Consider the following 20396-nt stretch of genomic DNA (forward strand, 5'->3'; position numbering starts at 1 on the left):
TTTGCCTCTGGAGACGTGTTGAGTAAGAAGTTGCTGCAGCCAAGATCATAGAGGTTTTTGCATGCTTTCTCCTCGAGGATGTTGATGGCTTCCTGTCTTACATTTCGGTCTTCCATCCATTTTGAGTTTATTTTTGTATATGGTATAAGAAAGTGGTCCAGGTTCATTTTTCTGCATGTCGCTGTCCAGTTTTCCCAGCACCATTTGCTGAAGAGACTGTCTTTATTCCATTGGATATTCTTTCCTGCTTTCTCAAAGATTATTTGGCCATATGTTTGTGGGTCCATTTGTGGGTTCTCTATTCTGTACCATTGATCTGAGTGTCTGTTCTTGTGCCAGTACCATACTGTCTTGATGATTACAGCTTTGTAGTATAGCTTGAAGTCCGGGATTGTGATGCCTCCTGCTTTGGTTTTCTTTTTCAAGGTCGCTCTGGCTATTGGGGGTCTTTTCTGGTTCCATACAAATTTTAGGATTATTTACTCTAGCTCTGTGAAGAATGCTGGTGTTATTTTGAGAGGAATTGCATTGAATATGTAGATTGCTTTGGGTTGTATCGACATTTTAACAATATTTGTTCTTCCTATCCAGGAGCATGGAATCTTTTCCTACTTTTTTGTGTCTTCTTCAATTCTTTCATAAGCTTTCTATAGTTTTCAGTGTATAGATTTTTCACCTCTTTGGTTAGATTTATTCCTAGGTATTTGATAGGTTTTGGTGCAATTGTAAATGGGATCAATTCCTTGATTTCTCTTTCTGTTGCTTCATTGTTGGTGTATAGGAAAGCAACTGATTTCTGTGCATTGATTCTATATCCTGCCACTTTGCTGAATTCATGAATCAGTTCTAGCAGTTTTTTGGTGGAATCTTCTGGGTTTTCCATGTAGAATATCATGTCATCTGTGAAGAGTGAATGTTTGAACTCCTCCTGGCCAATTTGGATGCTTTTTATTTCTTTGTGTTGTCTGATTGAGAAGCTAAGACTTCCAATACTATGTTGAATAACAGTGGTGAGAGTGGACATCCCTGTCTCGTTCCTGACCTTAGAAGGAAAGCTCTCAGTTTTTCCACATTGAGGATATTAGCATTGGGTCATTCATATATGGCTTTTATGATCTTGAGGTATGCTCCTTCTAGCCCTACTTTCTTGAGGGTTTTTATCAAGAAAGGATGCTGTATTTTGTAAATGCTTTATATGCATCTATTGAGAGGATCATATGGTTCTTGTCCTTTCTTTTATTGATGTTATGAATCATGTTAATTGTTTTGTGGATATTGAACCAGCCCTGCATCCCAGGTAAAATCCCACTTGGTTGTGGTGAATAATTCTTTTAATGTATTGTTGGATCCGATTGGCTAATATCTTGTTGAGGATTTTTGCATCCATGTTCATCAGGGTAATTGGTCTATAGTTGTCCTTTTTAGTGGGGTCTCTGTCTGGTTTTGGAATCAAGGTGATGCTGTCTTCATAGAAAGAGTTTGGAAGTTTTCCTTCCATTTCTATTTTTTGGAACAGCTTCAAGAGAATAGGTGTTAACTCTTCCTTAAATGTGTGGTAGAATTCCCCTGGAAAGCCATCTGGCCCTGGACTCTCGTTTTTTGTGAGATTTTTGATTGCTAATTCGATTTCCTACTGGTTATGGGTCTGTTCAAATTTTCTATTTCTTCTTGTTTCAGTTTCATTAGTGTATATGTTTCTAGGAATTTGTCCATTTCTTCAAGATTGACCAATTTATTGGCATATAATTGCTCATAATATTCTCTTATTATGGTTTTTATTTCTGCTGTCTTGGTTGCGATCTCTCCTCTTTCATTCTTGATTTTATTTATTTGGGTCCTTTCTTTTTGTTTTTGTTCAAACTGGCTAGTGGTTTATTCATTTTGTTAATTCTTTCAGAGAACCAGCTTCTGGTTTCATTGGTCTGTTCTAATGTTTTTTTGGTTTCGATAGCATTAATTTCTCCTCTAATATTTGTTATTTCCTGTCTTCTGCTGGCTTTGGATTTTATTTGCTGTTCTTTTTCCAGCTCCTTAAGGCATAAGGTTATGTTGTGTATCTGAGATCTTTCTTCCTTCTTTAGGAAGTTATGGATTGCTATATACTTTCCTCTTATGACCACCTTTCCTGAGTCTGAGAGGTTATGGGTTGTGGTGTTATCATTTTCATTGACTTCCATATACTTTTTAATTTCTCTTTAACTGCTTGGTTAGCCCACTCATTCTTTAGTAGGATGTTCTTTAGTCTCCAAGTATTTGTTACCTTTCCAAATTTTTTCTTGTGGTTGATTTCGAGTTTCATAGTGTTGTGGTCTGAAAATATGCACGGTATGATCTTGATCGTTTTGTACTTATTTAGGGTGATTTGTGTCCCAGTATGTGGTCTATTCTGGAGAACGTTCCATGTGCACTGGAGAAGAATGTATATTCTGCTGCTTTAGGATGAAATTTTCTGAATATATCTGATAAGTCCATCTGGTCCAGTGTGTCATTTAAAGCCATTGTTTCCTTGTTGATGTTTTGCTTAGATGATCTGTCCATTGCTGTGAGTGGGGTGTTGAAGTCTCCTACTATTGTGGTATTACTATCGATGAGTTTCTTTATGTTTGTGATTAATTGATTTATATATTTGGGTGTTTAAATATATATATATATATATTTGGGCACATAAATATTTACAATTATTAGGTCTTCTTGGTGGATATACCCCTTGATTATGATATAATGCCCTTCTGCATCTCTGGATACAGTCTTTATTTTAAAGTCTAGATAATCTGATATAAGTAAGGTACTCCGGCTTTCTTTTGTTGACCATTAGCATGATAGATGGTTCTCCATCCACTTATTTTCAATCTGAAGGTGTGTTTAGGTCTAAAGTGGGTCTCTTGTAAACAATATATAGATGGATCTTGTTTTCTTATCCATTCTGTTACCCTATGTCTTTTGATTGGAGCATTGAGTCCGTTGGTGTTTAGAGTGAGCACTGAAAGATATGAATTTATTGCCATTTGTTGCTTGTAGAGTTGGAGTTTCTGGTGGTGTTCTCTGGTCCTTTCTAATCTCTGTTGCTTTTGGTATTTATTTATATATAAATATGTAAATACATAAAAATAATATATAATATTTATATATTATGTATACATGAAATATATATGTGTGTATATATGTGTGTGTATATATATTTATATATATGTATTTTTTTTCATCATTTTTCCCCTCAGAGAGTCCCCCTTAAAATTTCTTGCAGGGCTGGTTTAGTGGTCACAAACTCCTTTATTTTTTGTTTGTCTGGGAAACTTTTTCTCTCTCCCTCTATTTTGAATGACAGCCTTGCTGGATAAAGAATTCTTGGATGCATATTTTTCTGATTCAGCACACTGAATATATCTTGCCACTCCTTTCTGGCCTGCCAAGTTTCTGTGGATAGGTCTGCTGCTAACCTGATCTCTCTTTCTTGTAGGTTAGGGACTTTTTTCCCCTTGCTGCTTTCATGATTCTCTCCTTGCCTGAGTATTTTTTGAATTTGACTATGATATGCCTTCTTGATGGTCGGTTTTTGTTGAATCTAATGGGGATCTTCTGTGCTTCCTGGATTTTGATGTGTGTGTCTTTCTCCAGGGTTAGGATAGTTTCCACTTTGATTTGCTCACATTACCCTTCTACCCCTATTTTTCTCTCTTCCTCTCTGAGACCCTTATGACTCTGATGTTGTTCCTTTTTAATGAGTCACTGATTTCTCTAATTCTTAAATTGTGCTTTTTTGCTTTAATCTCCCTCTTTTTTTCCTGCTTCATTATTCTGTATAATTTGTCCTCTATATCGCTTATTCTCTGTTCTGCCTCATCCATTCTTGCCGCTGCTGTATCCATCTGTGATTGCAGCTCAGTTGTAGCATTTTAAATTTCATTCTGGCTATTTTTTTACTTCTTTTATCTCTGCAGAAAGGGATTTTAATCTATTTTCAACTCCAGCTAGTATTCTTTTTTTTTTTTTCCAGCTAGTATTCTTATTATCGTGATTCTAAATTCTGGTTTAGACATCTTGCTTGTGTCTGTGTTGGTTAAATCCCTGGGTGTCGTTTCTTCGTGCTCTTTCTTTTGCGTTGAATTCCTTCATTTTCTCATTTTGAAGGGAGAAAAGGAATAAATGAGGTAGAAAAATTAAAATTAAAAAATATTAAAATTAAAAAATTAAACACACACACACAAAATCGGATAAATGATGCTAGATCCTAGGTGTGTTTTGGTCTGGGTGTTGTAAGTGGTTTGACAAATTAGAGGGAAAAAGGGGGGAGAACAAAAGTTAATAATTTGAGAATTTGAAAAAATGAATATACTGAAGTAGACTAAAATGAAATGATGGGAGTAAAATAGAATTTGAAAATTTTACACAAAAGTAAATAATATATACGAAAAAATTAAAGAAAAATATTTTTAATAGAAATTGAAAGTAAAAATGAAGTTTTTCACTTTCTGCATTCAAGAAAAAGAAAAAGAAAAAAGAAAAAAACAAAATCGTTTGGAATTTTAAAAAAAGTGAATACACTGTAGTAGACTAAAATAAAATGATGGAAGTAAATGGAATTTGCAAAAATTTACACAAAAGTAAAAAATATAGTAATAAAAGTTAAAGAAAAATATTTTTAATAAAAATTGAAAATAAATGAGTTTTTTTCTCTTTCTCTATAAAAGAAAAAGAAGTGTAAAAGAGAAAAGAAAGAAAGAAAGAAAGAAAGAAAGAAAGAAAGAAAGAAAATTGAATAGATGGACCTGCTAACAGATTGAAGTAGGATTGAAATTACTTCGTTTTCCCCCTGGAAATCAGTCTATGTAGCACCCTATAGTCCTTAAACTAAGCCAGCAGTGAGACTTGTGTTCTTGAGAGCGAAGTTGGCCCAGTTGGGCGGGACTCAGTGTAACAGCTCCGTTCTCCACTAGATGGTGTTGCTAGCCTACTAGGGTGGATTGTTGCGGCGCTCCTAGGTGCATATGCGCATGCGCGGCATGGGTGAAATGGCACCATCCAACTACCCGGTCTGTTCTCCTCGACTAGTAGTCGCGCACCCATCCTCTGTCTTCAGCTTTCGTCCATTCCCCGCTTTTTCACTGTCCGTGACCATGCCCCAGGCAGTACCTCTCTCCTGAGTTTTGTTTCAGATGCGGCTGTTTTCCCCGGCCCCTTACTTCTGAAGGACTGCGGCTTTGACCCGTTCCGCCCCTCTGTGGGTGGGTCCCCCCGAGCAATAGCCGAATGAACAATGGCCGAATTTCGGCTGCACCCAGGAAAGCTTCCTGGACCCTGCTGCTGCCGGTGCCCCAAGACTGCGGCCAGGTGCCAGCCCGCCCCAGAAAAACTTCGTGAGATAGTGTAGCAGCAGCGTTTCAGGGATTATGAAAAGTCACAACGCACATCTGGCGCCAGTCTTCACCCTTAACGAACTTGTTCCAGCACCAGCGAATGTGGCCGTTTTCTGCGGTCTGCTGGGACCAGGTGGCTTCAACAGTCTCCACCAAATGTCCTTCCAGCAGTGGAACCACTTTTCCCTGTGTGTCCTGAGAACGTCCCGGACCCCACTCTGTTCCTGGGGATTCGCCCTTCCCACCAGAGCACTGCCAGGTATGGAGCTGCGGAGTTGCAGCCTTTGAGCTCCCCTTGTTTACAGTCTTAATGGAATTTAAACCCTCTCCTTTCTCCCTTTTCAGTTTAGTCCCTGCAGCTGTTTCCAATTTTCCACTTTCTCTCCAGCTGCTTTTGGGGAAGGGTGCTTTTCCTGTATTCTCCCCCCATGCCCCTGTCTCTGTCCTCTCTCCGCTCACAAAAGCACCTCCCTTTCTGCACCTTCTCTCTCCCCAAGTTGACTTCTCTGTGCCGTGTACTTGCTCAATTCCGTGGTGCAGGTTGTGCAGATTGTTGCGTTAATTCTCCAGTTTTCTAGGTGTGTAGGATGGTTTAGTGTTGTTCTGGGTGTATTTCATGGATGCGAGACACACAAAAAACTTCCATGCTGTTCTGCCATCTTGGCTCCTTCATCTATTGTATTTGTAAAGATTATAAATAATAATAATTAACAATATGGCATTAAATTCTGGAAAACATAATTTCATACACTATTATTGGTATTCTTTCCATTTGGTGTCCTATTCTTTAGGCCTGCTTCCATCAAAAGCTTTAAAACATATGAATATCCTTTGAATAATTCCATATCTGAAAACATACCTTTGAAAAATAATAGGAAAATTGAACACTGTGTGTATACAAGAAAATTTATTTCAGCATTATCTATAATGTTCAATTATTTGAGATAAACTAAATTCCTCCAAATGGGGACTTGTTAAAATGTGTCACCTATTCTGAGGACTCTGCTCCTTTTCTTCTCAGGAGGCTTAGGCTCTAGGGATGGGATTGGGCAAGATCAAAGGAATATGAAATAATTGCCAATATACTTAAAATCACATTCATAGCACTATTATAATAACACTTCTTCATCTGGCCCAGGCTGATAGACTTCTTGTCTCATGGTAATTTCCTTCATTTTAGTATTATCCCCCTTTCCACACTGCTTTCTTTGACCATTTAAAATAGATAAATAAAAATAAAAAAATAACTATAATATATAATATATTGTTATAGTATAAAATAAATATAATATAAAGAATATAATTTCCAGGGGATCTAGAAGACTGCACATATGAGTAGGGCTACACACTTGCCAGGAAAGTCCTATGAGAGTCTTAATCACTTGCTTCTTGTTAAACTTTTGTTCCTGTAAAAACAGTAAGTGAAGATCTGAGCTTTGACAGTATACTCCAACACACAGAGTTTTTCAGCAAAGGTAGGAAAACTGATTTGTTGAAAGAATATAAGGAAATTATCAACAATTATGAGCTGACCAATAAGCTAGCTGAAAAGAGACTTCATCATCATCATCAAATTGTCAAAAGTCAAGGACAAAGAACTTTACAGTAGCAAGACAAAAAGGGTTTACCATGTGCTATGCATTCTCAAGAAGATTGACAGTTGAATTCTCATCAGAAGCCAGGGAGAGCAGAAGGCAGTGAGATGACATTCAATAATTCAAGAATTCTGCATCCAGCAAAACCATTCTTCAAAAAGGAAGAGTCAAGACTGCTCAGATAAGCAAAACAACCTGAGATGGTTTCACTGTAGATCTGTCCTACAAGAACTTGTAAAAGTGAGCCCTTCAGGCTGAAATGAAAGGACACTAGACAGTAACTCAAGTCCACACAAAGAAATAAAGAGCACAAGTAATGAAACTATGATGTTAACTATAAAGACACTGTAAATGTATACTTTCTTTTTAACTCCTCTCCTATCTGATTTTAAAGACTGCTGCATAAGGCAATAATTGTAAAATTATGTTCATGGGCTTTTAATGTATAAAGATGTAATTTGTATGACAATACTCTTACAAAGGAGGGTGGAGAAAATGAAGCTTTATTGGAGCAAAGTTTGTGGGCACTATTAAAATAGTGTAATGGATGTCACAAAAAAGTATTAGAACTCATAATTAAGTTGTAGGATACAAAATCAACATAAAAATCACTAACAAGAAAACACTAACAATAGTTAAAATGAACTATGTTAAAAAGATATTAGGAAAACATCCCATTTACAATAGCATTAAAAAGAATAAAATCCATAGGACTAAACCTAACTAAGGAGAGAAAAGACAGGTACACTGAGAACTACAAAGCATTGATGAAAGAAATTAAAGAAGACACAAAGAAATAGAAAACATCCCCTGGTCACAGATTGGAATAATTAATACTGCTTAAATGTCCATACTATCCAAAACAATCTACAGATTGAAAGCAATTCCTAGCAAAATTCCAATGGCATTCTTTACAGAAATAGAAAAAAAAAATAATTCTAAAGTTCATATGGAACCACAAACAACCTCAAGTAGCCAGAACAATTCTGAGAAAGAACAAAACTGAAGGCATCACACATCCTGATTTCAAAACATATTAAAAAACCACTGCAATTAAAAAAGTAGGGTACTGGCATGAAGACAGACATATAGACCAATAGAACAGAATAGAAACCTCAGTAACACAGCTATGCACATATGGCCAACTGATTTTTGACAAGGGCACCAAGATACATGGTGAAACGATAATCTCTTCAATAAATGCTGCTGGGAAAACTGGTTATCCACATGCAAAAGAATGAAATGGGTCTCTTATTTTTTTTTAGTGTTTATTTATTTTTGAGATAGAGAGCACCAGCGGGGAAGGGGCAGAGACAGAGAAGGGGAGAGAGGATCCAAAGCAGGCTCTGAGCTGACAGCAGCGACGCTGATGCAGTCTCTCAGAAACTGTGAGATCATGACCTGAGCTGAAGTCAGACATTCAACTGACTCAGCCACCCAGGTGTCCCAAAATTGGACTGTTATTTTAAGCCAAACATAAAAATAACTCAAAATTCTTTGAAAACTTATGTACAAGACCTGAAACTATAAGACCCCTAGTAGAAAACAAAGAAAAGCTTCAAAGCATTGATTTGCATAATGATTTCTTGGATATGACACCAAAAGCACAGCCAACAAAAGCAAAAAGAGAAAAGTGGGACTACATCAAACTAACACGCTTCTGCAAAGTAAACAATCAACCTATGGAATGAGAGACAGGAAAAGACAACCTATGGAATGAGAGAAAATATTTGCAAACCATATATCTGATGAGAGGCTAATTTACAAAATATATAAGGAACTTCTCTAACTCAATAGCATTATCATCATTATCAACAACAGTATAGTTCAATTCACAAATGGACAAAAGATTAGAATAGACATTTCTCCAAAAAAAGACCTACAAATCACTAATGGGTATATGAAAAGTTGTTCGATGTCACTAAGCAGGGAAATGCAAATCAAAATCACATGGGATATCATCTCACACCTGTTAGAATGACTATTAGGGAAAGACAAGTGGCAAGGGTTGGCAAAGATATGGAGAAATTGGAATAATTGTATACTGCTGGTGAGAATGTAAAATAGTGCAACTGCTATATTAAACAGTATGGTGGCTCCTGAAAAAACTACAAATAGAACCACCATATGACCCAGCAATCTCACTTCTGGGAATGTATCTAATGGAATTGAAATTCAGATCTTGAAGTGATATTAGTATTCCTGTGTTCATTGCAGCACTACTGTCTATGCAAGATGTGAAAACAGCTTACATGTCCACTGATGGATAAAGAAAATGTGACATATACACACAAGGGGATATCAGTCAGTTTTAAAAAAGAAGGAAATCCTGTAGTATAAGATAACATGGATGAACTTTGAGGACATTATGCTAAGTGAAATAACCCAGTAATACTAGGACTAATATTGCATGAGTCTACCTATATGAGATATTTCAAACAAAGCCATAGAAGCATAGAATAGAATGGTGGTTGCCAGGAGCTTGGATGATGGGGAAATGGAGAGTCACTATTCAAAGTTTCAGCTATGCAAGTTGAATAAGTTCTAGACATCTGCTGTACAACATTTTGCCTATTGTTAACAATACTGTATCATGCACTTAAAAATTTAAGAATGTAGGGGCACCTGGGTAGCTCAGTCGGTTGAGTGTCTGACTTTGGTTCAGGTATGGTTTCATAATTTGTGAGTTTGAGCCCCACATCAGGCTCTGTGGTGACAGCTCGGAGCCTGGAACCTGCTTCGCATTCTGTGTCTCTCTCTCTGCTCCTCCCCTGTTCACATGCTGTCTCTCTCAAAAATAAATAAGGATAATTTTTTTTTTTAATTTAAGAGGGTAGATCTTAACATTATGTTTTTACCAAACACAAAAATAAAATAAAAAGAAAGTGAAGAAAATTGGCCTGAGCATGTTCATTGTAGGTACCATTTTATCAGTCCCTAATCATCTGTTATCAGTAGTAGTAGTATTTTAATTTAACAAAATATTGAAATTATATTTAATTTTTCATTTCCTTTTCTCCCATTTATTCCTCAAACTAGAACTGCCTAACTTCTCTCATCACCCCTCCAACAAAAAATGAACAAAAAACCCTTCCAACCAAAAATAATCAACGGGCAATTTTTTTCCTATCTTAACCTTTCAACAGCATAGGGCAGGTTAATTCTTTTCTTCTAAAAAATTCCTTTTTTTGCCCTGGATTCATTGGCTTCACACAACTAGGTTTATTTTTATTTCTATTACAGTTTTTTGTTGCTGTTGATTATTTTGTGAGTTACACATTTTCTACCTCTGTGTTAGTAATATTTCCCCAAAGATTTGTCCTTGATCTATTGCCTAAGTTCCTCAAATGATTTCATGAACTCTCATCCTTTTAGTTACGACTGATACAGCATAGACTTGTGGTTAAGAGTTTAGGCCCTGAAGGAGTACCTAGGAGTCTCAGTCTGTTGAGCATCCCACTCTGCACTGGATCAGGTCCTGATCCCAGAGTTGTTGGTTCGGGCCCTGTACTGCGTGTGGAGCCTGCGTGGGATTCATTCTCTCTCTCTCTCTCTCTCTCTCTCTCTCTCTCTCTCTCTTTCTCTGTCCACTGGCACTCCCTCTCTCTCTTAAAAAAAAATTAAGGTTCTGGAACAAGATATTCTTGTTTCAAATTCCAACTCTAAGCAATTTTCTTAATCTTTTCATGCCTCAACTTCCTTTTCTGTGTAAGAGGAAACAAAGTACCTATTTCAGGTTTGCTGTGAGGATTAAATATATGTAGGCAAATTGTTTCGAAAAGAGTGATACACCATAAAGCACTGTGAATATCAGATCTTATTGGTACTAGTACCCTTATGCTTATAAAATTCATATATATATATATACACACACATATAAAATTCTGTCTTCTGAGATTTTTATTTTTTTGTATCACTCTACTTATAATGTACAAATATAGTCTTTATACTAGAAAACATTTAAAATGCAATTTTAAAAAAATTTCAAAAGAATAATCTACCTCATCATTCAATACTTATGTGATTTTTATGGTACGTATTTCCAATCACAAGTTAGAAATCAATAATCTTATTTTTAAATGAGTGGACAGCTTTATTTTAATGGCATGGTTTATTTAATTTTCTACAGTCAAACATTTATGTTATTTCCCGAATATTTCTATAGTGATAAATTATTTATTAGAAACGCATTTATTGTAAATTCATGGCTGTAAAAATGGTAGACTAGAAAGCTATTCAGTTGCTTACATTTGAAGCATGTGGTTCACAGTTTAAAAGAGTAGGCTGTAAAACATGAATGTTTTACATTCAACTATAGCAGACTCCTTGCAAGGACATTCCCTGTCTTCAGAGATGAACTGGTTAATTAGGTAGGTAGAGAAATACAAAGAGTGTATTTAATATAACTTTTTGAATTTTATTTTGAGAGTTTCAAAGACATGGCAGAGGCCTGCAGTATTGGACTAAGCCAGGTCTCACAAGGCAGACACTGATATTTTTAAGGTTAGAAGCCTATTCTGACTCATTTCTTAGAAAATACAAGGCAGATACTTAAGTAGACTGCCCTGGGTGACTGCAGAAGTCCCAATGGCAGTGACAAGACAGCAGCAAGGTTTTTTGGTTTCTAGATATGAGTCATTAAGCTAATTCCCAAGTAATATAATTACTTTTCTTCTTTATAGATTGACTACTTGCCAGGCATCATTTGGCACTAGAGATTAAAACGTAAATATGGCATAGATTCTGATGTCCCAGGGCTTGTGATTGAGCAGAAAATGGGGACATTTAAACATCCTAAGTGTGGACACACTAAAGAACATCATAGGAGAATAGTACTGCCTTGACTGAAAGCTTCACACAACATGAGCTTAGTCTTAAAAAAATCAATAGGAGTTTCCAACTAGAAAAGTAGAGAAACGGCATTTCTGACAATACCAATAGTATGCACAGAAGAACACTGGCATGTTGTGATGTATTTGGTAAGAGGACAGACATTTTAGCACTCTGGAAGTGAAAGACAATCAAATGAAACAAATCTGAAAAGAAAACAAAAACAAAACCAAAACACCACATCTGATATTCTGTCCTTCACAATCTCTTCTCCTACTGTCCACACACTCTTCAAGCAAGAGTTGGTATTTTATAAGAATCCAGTAATCAAGGACTTCTTCCTCTTTCTGGAAGTCTATTAGTAAAATTCCTGGCCGTTCTCATATTTCAACAAATATGTATTACTATTTTCAGACTTTTAAAAAAGTTTATGATATAAATTATCACTAAATTACCCAAACTATGGTAAACTTGCTGGTAGTGTAGTATTTGATTGGTGCCATAGACTGAATATTTGTGTCTCCTGCCCTGCCCAGATTCAGATGTTGAAACCTAATCTTCGGTATGGTGGTATCTGGAGATGGGGCCTCTGGGAGATGATTATGTCACAAGAGTGGGACCCTCAGGAATAGGATTCGTACCCTCATAAAAAAGGCCCCAGAGAGTTCCCTCACTTTTTTTCTGCCACATGAGGGTACAGCAAAAAGATGAGATCTGTGAACCAGAAAGGGGGATGACACCAGACATAGAATCTTTCAGCACCTTTATCTTGAACTTCTCAGCCTCCAGAACTGTAACAAATAAGTTTCTGTATAGACACCTAGTTAATGATATTTTGTTATAGCAGCCCAAATGTTCCAAGACAATTGGATGTCTGGGGCAATATTAAAAAGACCTAAGTGCTCCAAAGGATACAAAAATACTAATTTGAAGGGATGCGTGCACCCTGATGTTTAGAGCAGCATTATCTACAATAGGCAAATTATGGAAAGAGCCCAAATGTACATTGACTGATAGAATGGATGAATAAGATGTGATATATGTATATATACAAATATATTTGTATTTTTATTTATATATGTATTCATATTTGTATATATAAATAAATAATAGCATAATACACTCTAGTTCCATCCATGTCATTGCAAATGGCAAGATTTAATTATGTGTGTGTGTGTGTGTGTGTGTGTGTGTGTGTATATATATATATATATGACGCTAAGCGTAATAAGTCAGAGAAAGACAGATATGGTATGATTTCACTCACATGTGAAACGTAAGAAACAAAACAAATGATAATAGGAGGGAAAAAGAGAGGAAAACCAAGTCTTAGTAATATGATTATATTCATTAGTGAACTATCCTTAGATTCATGGTATAAATTCCACTTGGTCATGGTGTTTTTGCTTAATGTGATAATGAAGTCAAGTAGTTAATATTTTACTTAGGAGTTTTGACTCCATATTCCTACATGATTTTGGTCTATAATTTTATTTTAATTTTGTGCTATTTTTGTTAGATTTAGATGTCAACAGTGTATTTGCTACATAAAAATGATTGGAAAGATTTCTCTTTTTTCTATGCTCTAAAATAATTTACCTAGCAGTAGAAATACCTTGCCTCGAGGTTAGAATTTACCTTGAATCCATCTGGGTCTATTTTTTTTTTTTTTTCTATTAGTTGGATCCTTGATATAATTGTCTACCTCATCTGTGGAATTTGTCTTTATGAAGCTTTCAAATTAAAAATATATATTTTCCTCAGATACTAGGCATTTCTTTTGGGATTTAAATTTTACTTCTTTGAGAGTGCACAAAATAGTCTCATAATATCTTTTAGTTCTCTCTGTATCAATATAGAAATTAGGACATGAATATCTTGGTGGAAGATGGTGTCCTTATTCAGCTTACCACTGTCTCCTCTCTATAACTACTCTTGGAACCAAAATCTGTATCAGTCAGTGTTCCACCAGGGAAACAAACAGTGGGAGATACATATTTAGAGATTTACTGAAAGGGTTAGTTTACACAGTTGTGTAGGCTAGCTGGGCAAGGTCTAGCTGGGTCTTTTGTTTGTTTCTCTCTCTCTTTCTTTTTAAAACTCTTGCTCACATAATTTAAAGAGCATTTTTATTTAAATAGCTACATCCCCACTGTGCATAGAATTTTTTCTATTTTATTATTTACTCCCCTGCCTTCTCTATTTTGAATTCTGTATGCACTTTCGTATAGATTTTGGAACTTTTGATTCTGCCTTTCATGTTTATAATATTTTGTTTTACACCAGTAACCTATACATGTGCATCTTGTACTGAGAAAAACGTTCATGTTCATTTCCAGCTAACTACTTCTTTCTTTAGCTGTATGCCTATTTGTGATTAAGGACAACTAATGAGACTTTAAAAATATTTTAATTTCTTTACTTTTAGTTATTTCTCTTTTATAAATTTAATATCTACTCAAAATCTCATTAGGCAATCTGGTATGCTTAATTTAACTTCTTTTTTGTTTGTTCTTCTACACTTTCTGCAGTATTAGTTCATTGATTGATTAGTTTCTTTTCCTGGGACCCAGATCTTTGGTGACACTTGCTCTCTCTGCTCATCTGAGGATTTGATCGTCACTGTTCACAGCCCTTGGCTGCTAGTTCTGATGAAAGGAGCTTGTCTGCAGTGTGAGGAGAAAGTAGGAGCAGTATATGCTGTCAGAGAGGGTTTTCCAGTTTCAAGTGATCTCTGTTCTCTTTTCATTGTCTAAATATTAGTAGATAAGGAGCATACATTGTATTACTCTCAAAAGAACATGTGTAAATAAAATTGAAAATAAAGTTTGAAAAGAACAGTAGAAATGGCTTAACTGTTAAATATGTGGGTCTTGAGGCTTAATTAGAACAATTTAAAACTCCTAGTGTCTGTTACGCGTTTAGAAACAAATGAGGTGATATTTGTAGAGTTCTTTTGGAGCCAGTTCATTATTACCACTTCAAGGGTTTCTCACTAAAGTTAAATGTCCCCCCAGATAAGACATTATGTAGGAGAATTTATGCAGAGAATAGAACCACCCATCTTAATACATCATTATATTATTATTATGAATATAATGAATATACTATTCTTAAAATGCTGGAAATAATATTAATTTTAGAAATTTTTATGTAGTAAAATGAGGTCAGTGTTGCCTCATAAAATTGTTTGGCTTATGTTCTTTGTGTTTTTGTGTCAATGGTACAATTTTATAATTCTAAGGTTAAGAATATACTTTATAACAATGCTGACTCAAAGGGGCAGTTGCACCCCAATATTTATGGCAGTGTTACCAACAATTATGGAAAGAGCCCAAATGTCCATCGACTGACAAATGGATAAAGAAGATGTGGTATGTATATACAACAGAATATTACTTGGTGATCAAAAAGAATGAAATTTTGCCATTTGTAACAACGTGGATGGAACTAGGACATATTATGCTAAGTGAAATAGGTCAGTCAGAAAAAGACAAATACCATATGATTTCATTCATATGTGGAATTTAAGAAACACAATAGATGAACATAGGGGAAGGGAAGGAAAAAAATAAGATAAAAAAAGAGAAAGAGGCAAACCATAAGAGACTTTTTTTTTCAATGTTTATTTTTGAGAGAGAGACAGAGTGCGAGTGAGGGAGGGGCAGAGAGAGAGGGAGACAGAGAATCCAAAACTGGCTCCAGGCTCTGAATTGTCAGCACAGAGCCCAATGCAGGGCTCTAACCCATGAACCCGTGAAATCATTACCTGAGCTGAAGTCGGTGCTTAACCAAGCCACCCAGGCACCCTAAACCATAAAAGACTCTTAAATAAAGAGAATAAACTGAGAGTTGCTAGGAGGTGTTGGGTTGGGGGGGTGGGCTAAATGGGTGATGGGCATTAAGGAGGGCACTTGTTGGGATGAGCATGGGGTGTTACATGTAAGTGATGAATCATTAAATTCTACTCTTGAAACCATTATTATACTATATGATAACTAAATTAGATTTAAATAAAAAATTTTAAAAAGAATATACTTTAAAACTGTTATGAATTACAAAAGTAATTGGCATACCCAGATACTGAAATCATAATCCTGATTAATTAACCATGATCATATGATGCAACTAATGTTTATCTACTATGCATGAATTTGCTAATATTATACTATATGATACACCTAGTTGCTTTTATTATTATGAAGACTGTGTGGAAAAACTTAAGTTGCCACATGTGGCTAGTAGTTCCCTATGAGATAGGGTAGTTCTAGAGGGAGTGGACAGCTATGTAATTTAACAAATAAACATATGCTATATTAGTTGGTAAAAAAAACATTATGGATAAAATAAAGCAGGTAACTAGATCAACAGTTATGACTGGAGGAGTTAAGGTGAAGAACATAGAGCTTTCTGGGTGATATTTAGGCAGAAACCTGAAATTAAAAAAAATGTGCCTAATATAGTATGCAGCATGTTGCAAGTACCAAATAAATGTCCATGCTTATTATTAGCTAACAAGAACTTTTTATTCACTGTACCCTTGAACAATAGACTTATTTTAGAAGCACATTGTTCTGCATTTTTAAACAAACAAAACATACTGTTACTTTAAAATATTAAATTCTGGTCATGACTTCATAAGAAGAAATGGTCTCCTTGCAGTATCAGGAGAGAGAAAATAGCTAGCTGTGTACTGTAACAATAACTCAGTAGAGAACAGAGCACAATTTACTGATCTCCCAATTTCTTTTTAAATAAAAAACAGTGAAGTTCAATCTTAAACAAAGTTTTCCTGCCAACTTGTCAGATAAATGACAAGGGAAGTTGTTGCTCAGCAATGCAGTAAGACTGAGCTCCCGTGGTGACTTCTTACATAATTTCAAAACAGTACATTGGATAACAGTGCTATTCATGTAAGTAGTGAGATTGTTTGAACTGAGTCACTGAGTGTTTTTGAAATCGTTCTTAATTAAAAGTTGAGCACTAATTTTTTTTTACAGTAAAACTTATATGATGCCACCATGTCTCTACTAATGTTTTATGATTTAAAGTGCACTTTGCCTCATGCTAGAAAAATCCATTGTGATATTTCTACGGGAATTTAGCATTCTATTTCTAACAAAGGCTCTTCTTTATGCTTCTGTCAGGACAAGAATAAGATGGTATCAGTTAATGACATTAACTTGGGTGACCAGCAGACCTTCTTTCTCTTCTGATTTAAGCCTTTGACCAACTGCAGATATATTTGGTCTGAGTCCTGCCTAATCATAGTTTTGGGTGTGCATTGTTTGGTTAGTCTTGAAAATAAAATGATCAAAAAAAAAAAAAGCTAAACAAGCCCCATATCTGAAGGCATTTAAGAAATATCTTGAGGATCATCATACTTTACAACGTATCTACCTAATTAAATTGTGACTGTACTTTGATCCCTAACTCAAGTTCTGACTCCTACCTATGCCCTTTCCAAGGACCTCACATCTTAAAATTTTAAGCATTTATGCCTTTAATTTTTTAATTTTAATTTAAGCATTATGCCTTTATGCCTCTTTGCTGCCCTTAATTGGATACTGATTTGCACTGTTACCCAATCATTTTATGTGTATTTTTCCTGGCTCCTTTGAGGACAGGGAACACATTTATCCTACCTTTACTTTCTTTCATCACTTACTGTCACACTGTGCCCAGAGTATGTAATGAAATAACAAGAATAATCTATACCACCTTTATTTGGGGGTCTATGCTCTTCAAAATATTTTCACAAATCTTATATTTATATGGAACTGGAATTTACATATGTTGAACGACTGCATTTCAATTATAGGTGAATTATTACAAATATTTAATTTGATCCTCACAGGTGGAAAAAATTTTGCCTTTAATACAGTATAGATGAAGAAACCAAGCTTCAGATTAAACTATTTTAAAGAAATTTATAAGTAGTCAGGAGTCAGTACTCAGTCTTTGCCATCTTACTCTAATCCTTTGCTGTTTGTAGTAATCTAAAATTTCTTAGTTAATTAAGGATTAGAGAAATAGAGAAATAAGTGATTCAATGAAAGAAGGAAGAAATGATTGAACTTCTCTGACTTTTATCACCATATATCCTTCACCATCCAGTCTTGTAGGTCCTTCTTCAACAAATAACAGATACAATGCTCTCCATGTTTTTTCTATCAGTTTCCAAGTTCATTTCTAATAGTTGTTTTACATTTGTGACAGACATTTGATATCCACCACCTAATGTTTCACTTTCTTAACTTCTAACTTATCATTTTTTCAATGCATTCTGTTCTTAAAGTGAGAATTCTTTTCCTCAAATTCTATTTGGGTCACTCCTATATGTGTGTTAGACAATACCAACATATTCTCATTGTCCAGTCTATCTGGTATATACATGCTTAACTACCCCCCTTACTTTATTTTCTGGAGTTACCATATCACCTGCTATAACATCAAATAAAGCAAATCTATTCTCTCTCCTTTGCTCATTATTCTTGCTTCTTTGTTTCTCTTTGTCACTTACTCTCTTGTCAATTTGTACTTTTCTTCAGTTGCTACCTTATTCAAACTTCACATTCTTAAATTCTAACTACTACTTTGGGGATACTCCAAGAATTTGTTTACATAGCCTCTAAAATGTCTTTTGTACATGTTCTTGTATAGATGAACTAATTTTTATAGCCTCTTTTCCCTTTAGATTATTATATGCAAACAAAAGTTACAGTGTTATATTTCTTTTTTATCTTCCTTAGCTGCCTCTGTGAAGTCACCATCAAAATATGTTGTTAAAAAGTGGTTTCTTGCCTAGGAAGGCACAGGTCTTCACAGGGATTTTCTGGCCTTCAAATAGTAATAGCTTATCACGGTATATCAGCAGACAAAAAGTAATGTTCTCTGTTTCAAAAACTTTACTTAGTTTTCAATGGATAGTACGACTTGGCAAGATAACCAGAGTAATTTCTGTATGTTTTTAATATGTCTGTTAAAATGATCATCTCCTTTGAACTCCCTCAAGCTTCCTCTTTTTCTAGAAACATCATCTAGGTGTAGGTAACCTCAGACTAAAAACCTTATGCTTGTCTTGAGAGCAAAATGTACAGAATAACACAGAGAAAAGAATCTCCTTCAAACACAGCTGTAACATATCTACTGATTGACTAGAGAATAATTGCTATAAGCAAAGCAGCAACCCCCCACCCTCCAAAAAAGATAGATATTTCATAATCTACTAGGAAAATAAAAGCAAGATTTAAAGATTGCAGGAGGAAAAAAATTTGACGCTTTTGGAGGAGATATAATAGTGATGCTTAAATAAAGCTCAGAGAACACACATAACATTTCTGAAATGAAGGCAGACAAGAATTTAGGGAGAGGCTTTTCAACTAGAAAATAGCTGTCACATGTATATGGGTCAGAGCATTTGATATGTGAAGTTGCCCTAACGATTATACAAACGAGTTTTCTATCTTACACGCTCTTCTTTTCTCAGACTGAGGAAAGAAGACCAAGGGTCTTAGCTAAGCCACTCTTTTCAAGTGGCAAAAGATACTCTGGTAATTTTGACCTCCAACATTTGTGATTCCTTCTCTGTCTTGGTTTTACTTGCGACACGATATAGACAATGGAGGCTGCCACATGAGAGTTTCTTAAGTTTCCTGTATATTGGAACATATTTCTTTCTATTCACCCATCTCTCCTTCCTCCCCATCTCAATACAAAGATATTCTATTTTTTTCAAGATAATCATTTCAACTCAGCTCAGATCCCATCCCCTTCCACCAACTTAAATTTCCTTATTAGTTATACCGTTTTACACCTCCACCTGAATATTTTTTCTTATATCAAGTTCCTCCCAATTTAAGCAACAGCAACGACACCAAAAACAAAAACAAAAACCTGAAAACCAACTAAAAAGCCCAAATAGTCCTCATATTACCTTAAACTCCTCCACACTTCTCAGCCAAGTTACTTAATAACATCTCTAATGCTCATGGAGTAGTTACAATATACCAGGTGTTTAAATATTCTATGTGTATCAGTACATTTACCTCTTTTAATTAGGTACTTATGATATTAATTTTCACAGATGAAGAAGCTGAGATGCAGCAGGGTTACATAAATTGTTCAGAGTTGTAGAGTTGGCTAAAGCAGAGCTGAATTACAAGCATAAGCAAGCTGCCTCCAGAGACAGGCTTCCAGCTCCCCGATTTAATACTACACTGTATTTCAGTTTTGGTAGAGAAGTTTGCATTCACTGTATCAACTTCCTCACTTCAAACTTCAGCCCTCTGCAATATCTGGTGAAACTGTCCCTACCAATTGGAAAATATCAACTTTATCTTATTTGAAACAAATGGGACAATATCAAGTTTATCTTATTTGACCTATGTGTAGCATTGGCCCATTACGTACCCAATTTTCTTTCATTATGTCTTCTTTCTACTCTTTTCACTTTACATCCTCTTGTTGGATAATTTCATTCATTCCGTTCACATTTCCCAACTACATATATGTTAATGGTTATTAAGTCTAAATCTCCACCACAGATTTTTTTCCTTAGGTCCAACTCTACTGGATATCTCTATAGTCCAGGCACTGTGAATTTTATGTTTTCATA

Source organism: Lynx rufus, unplaced genomic scaffold, assembly GCF_022079265.1.
Source record: "Lynx rufus isolate CCGP_SWC_20201006 ecotype Redwood Valley unplaced genomic scaffold, mLynRuf1.p SCAF_7, whole genome shotgun sequence".
NCBI lineage: Eukaryota > Metazoa > Chordata > Mammalia > Carnivora > Felidae > Lynx > Lynx rufus.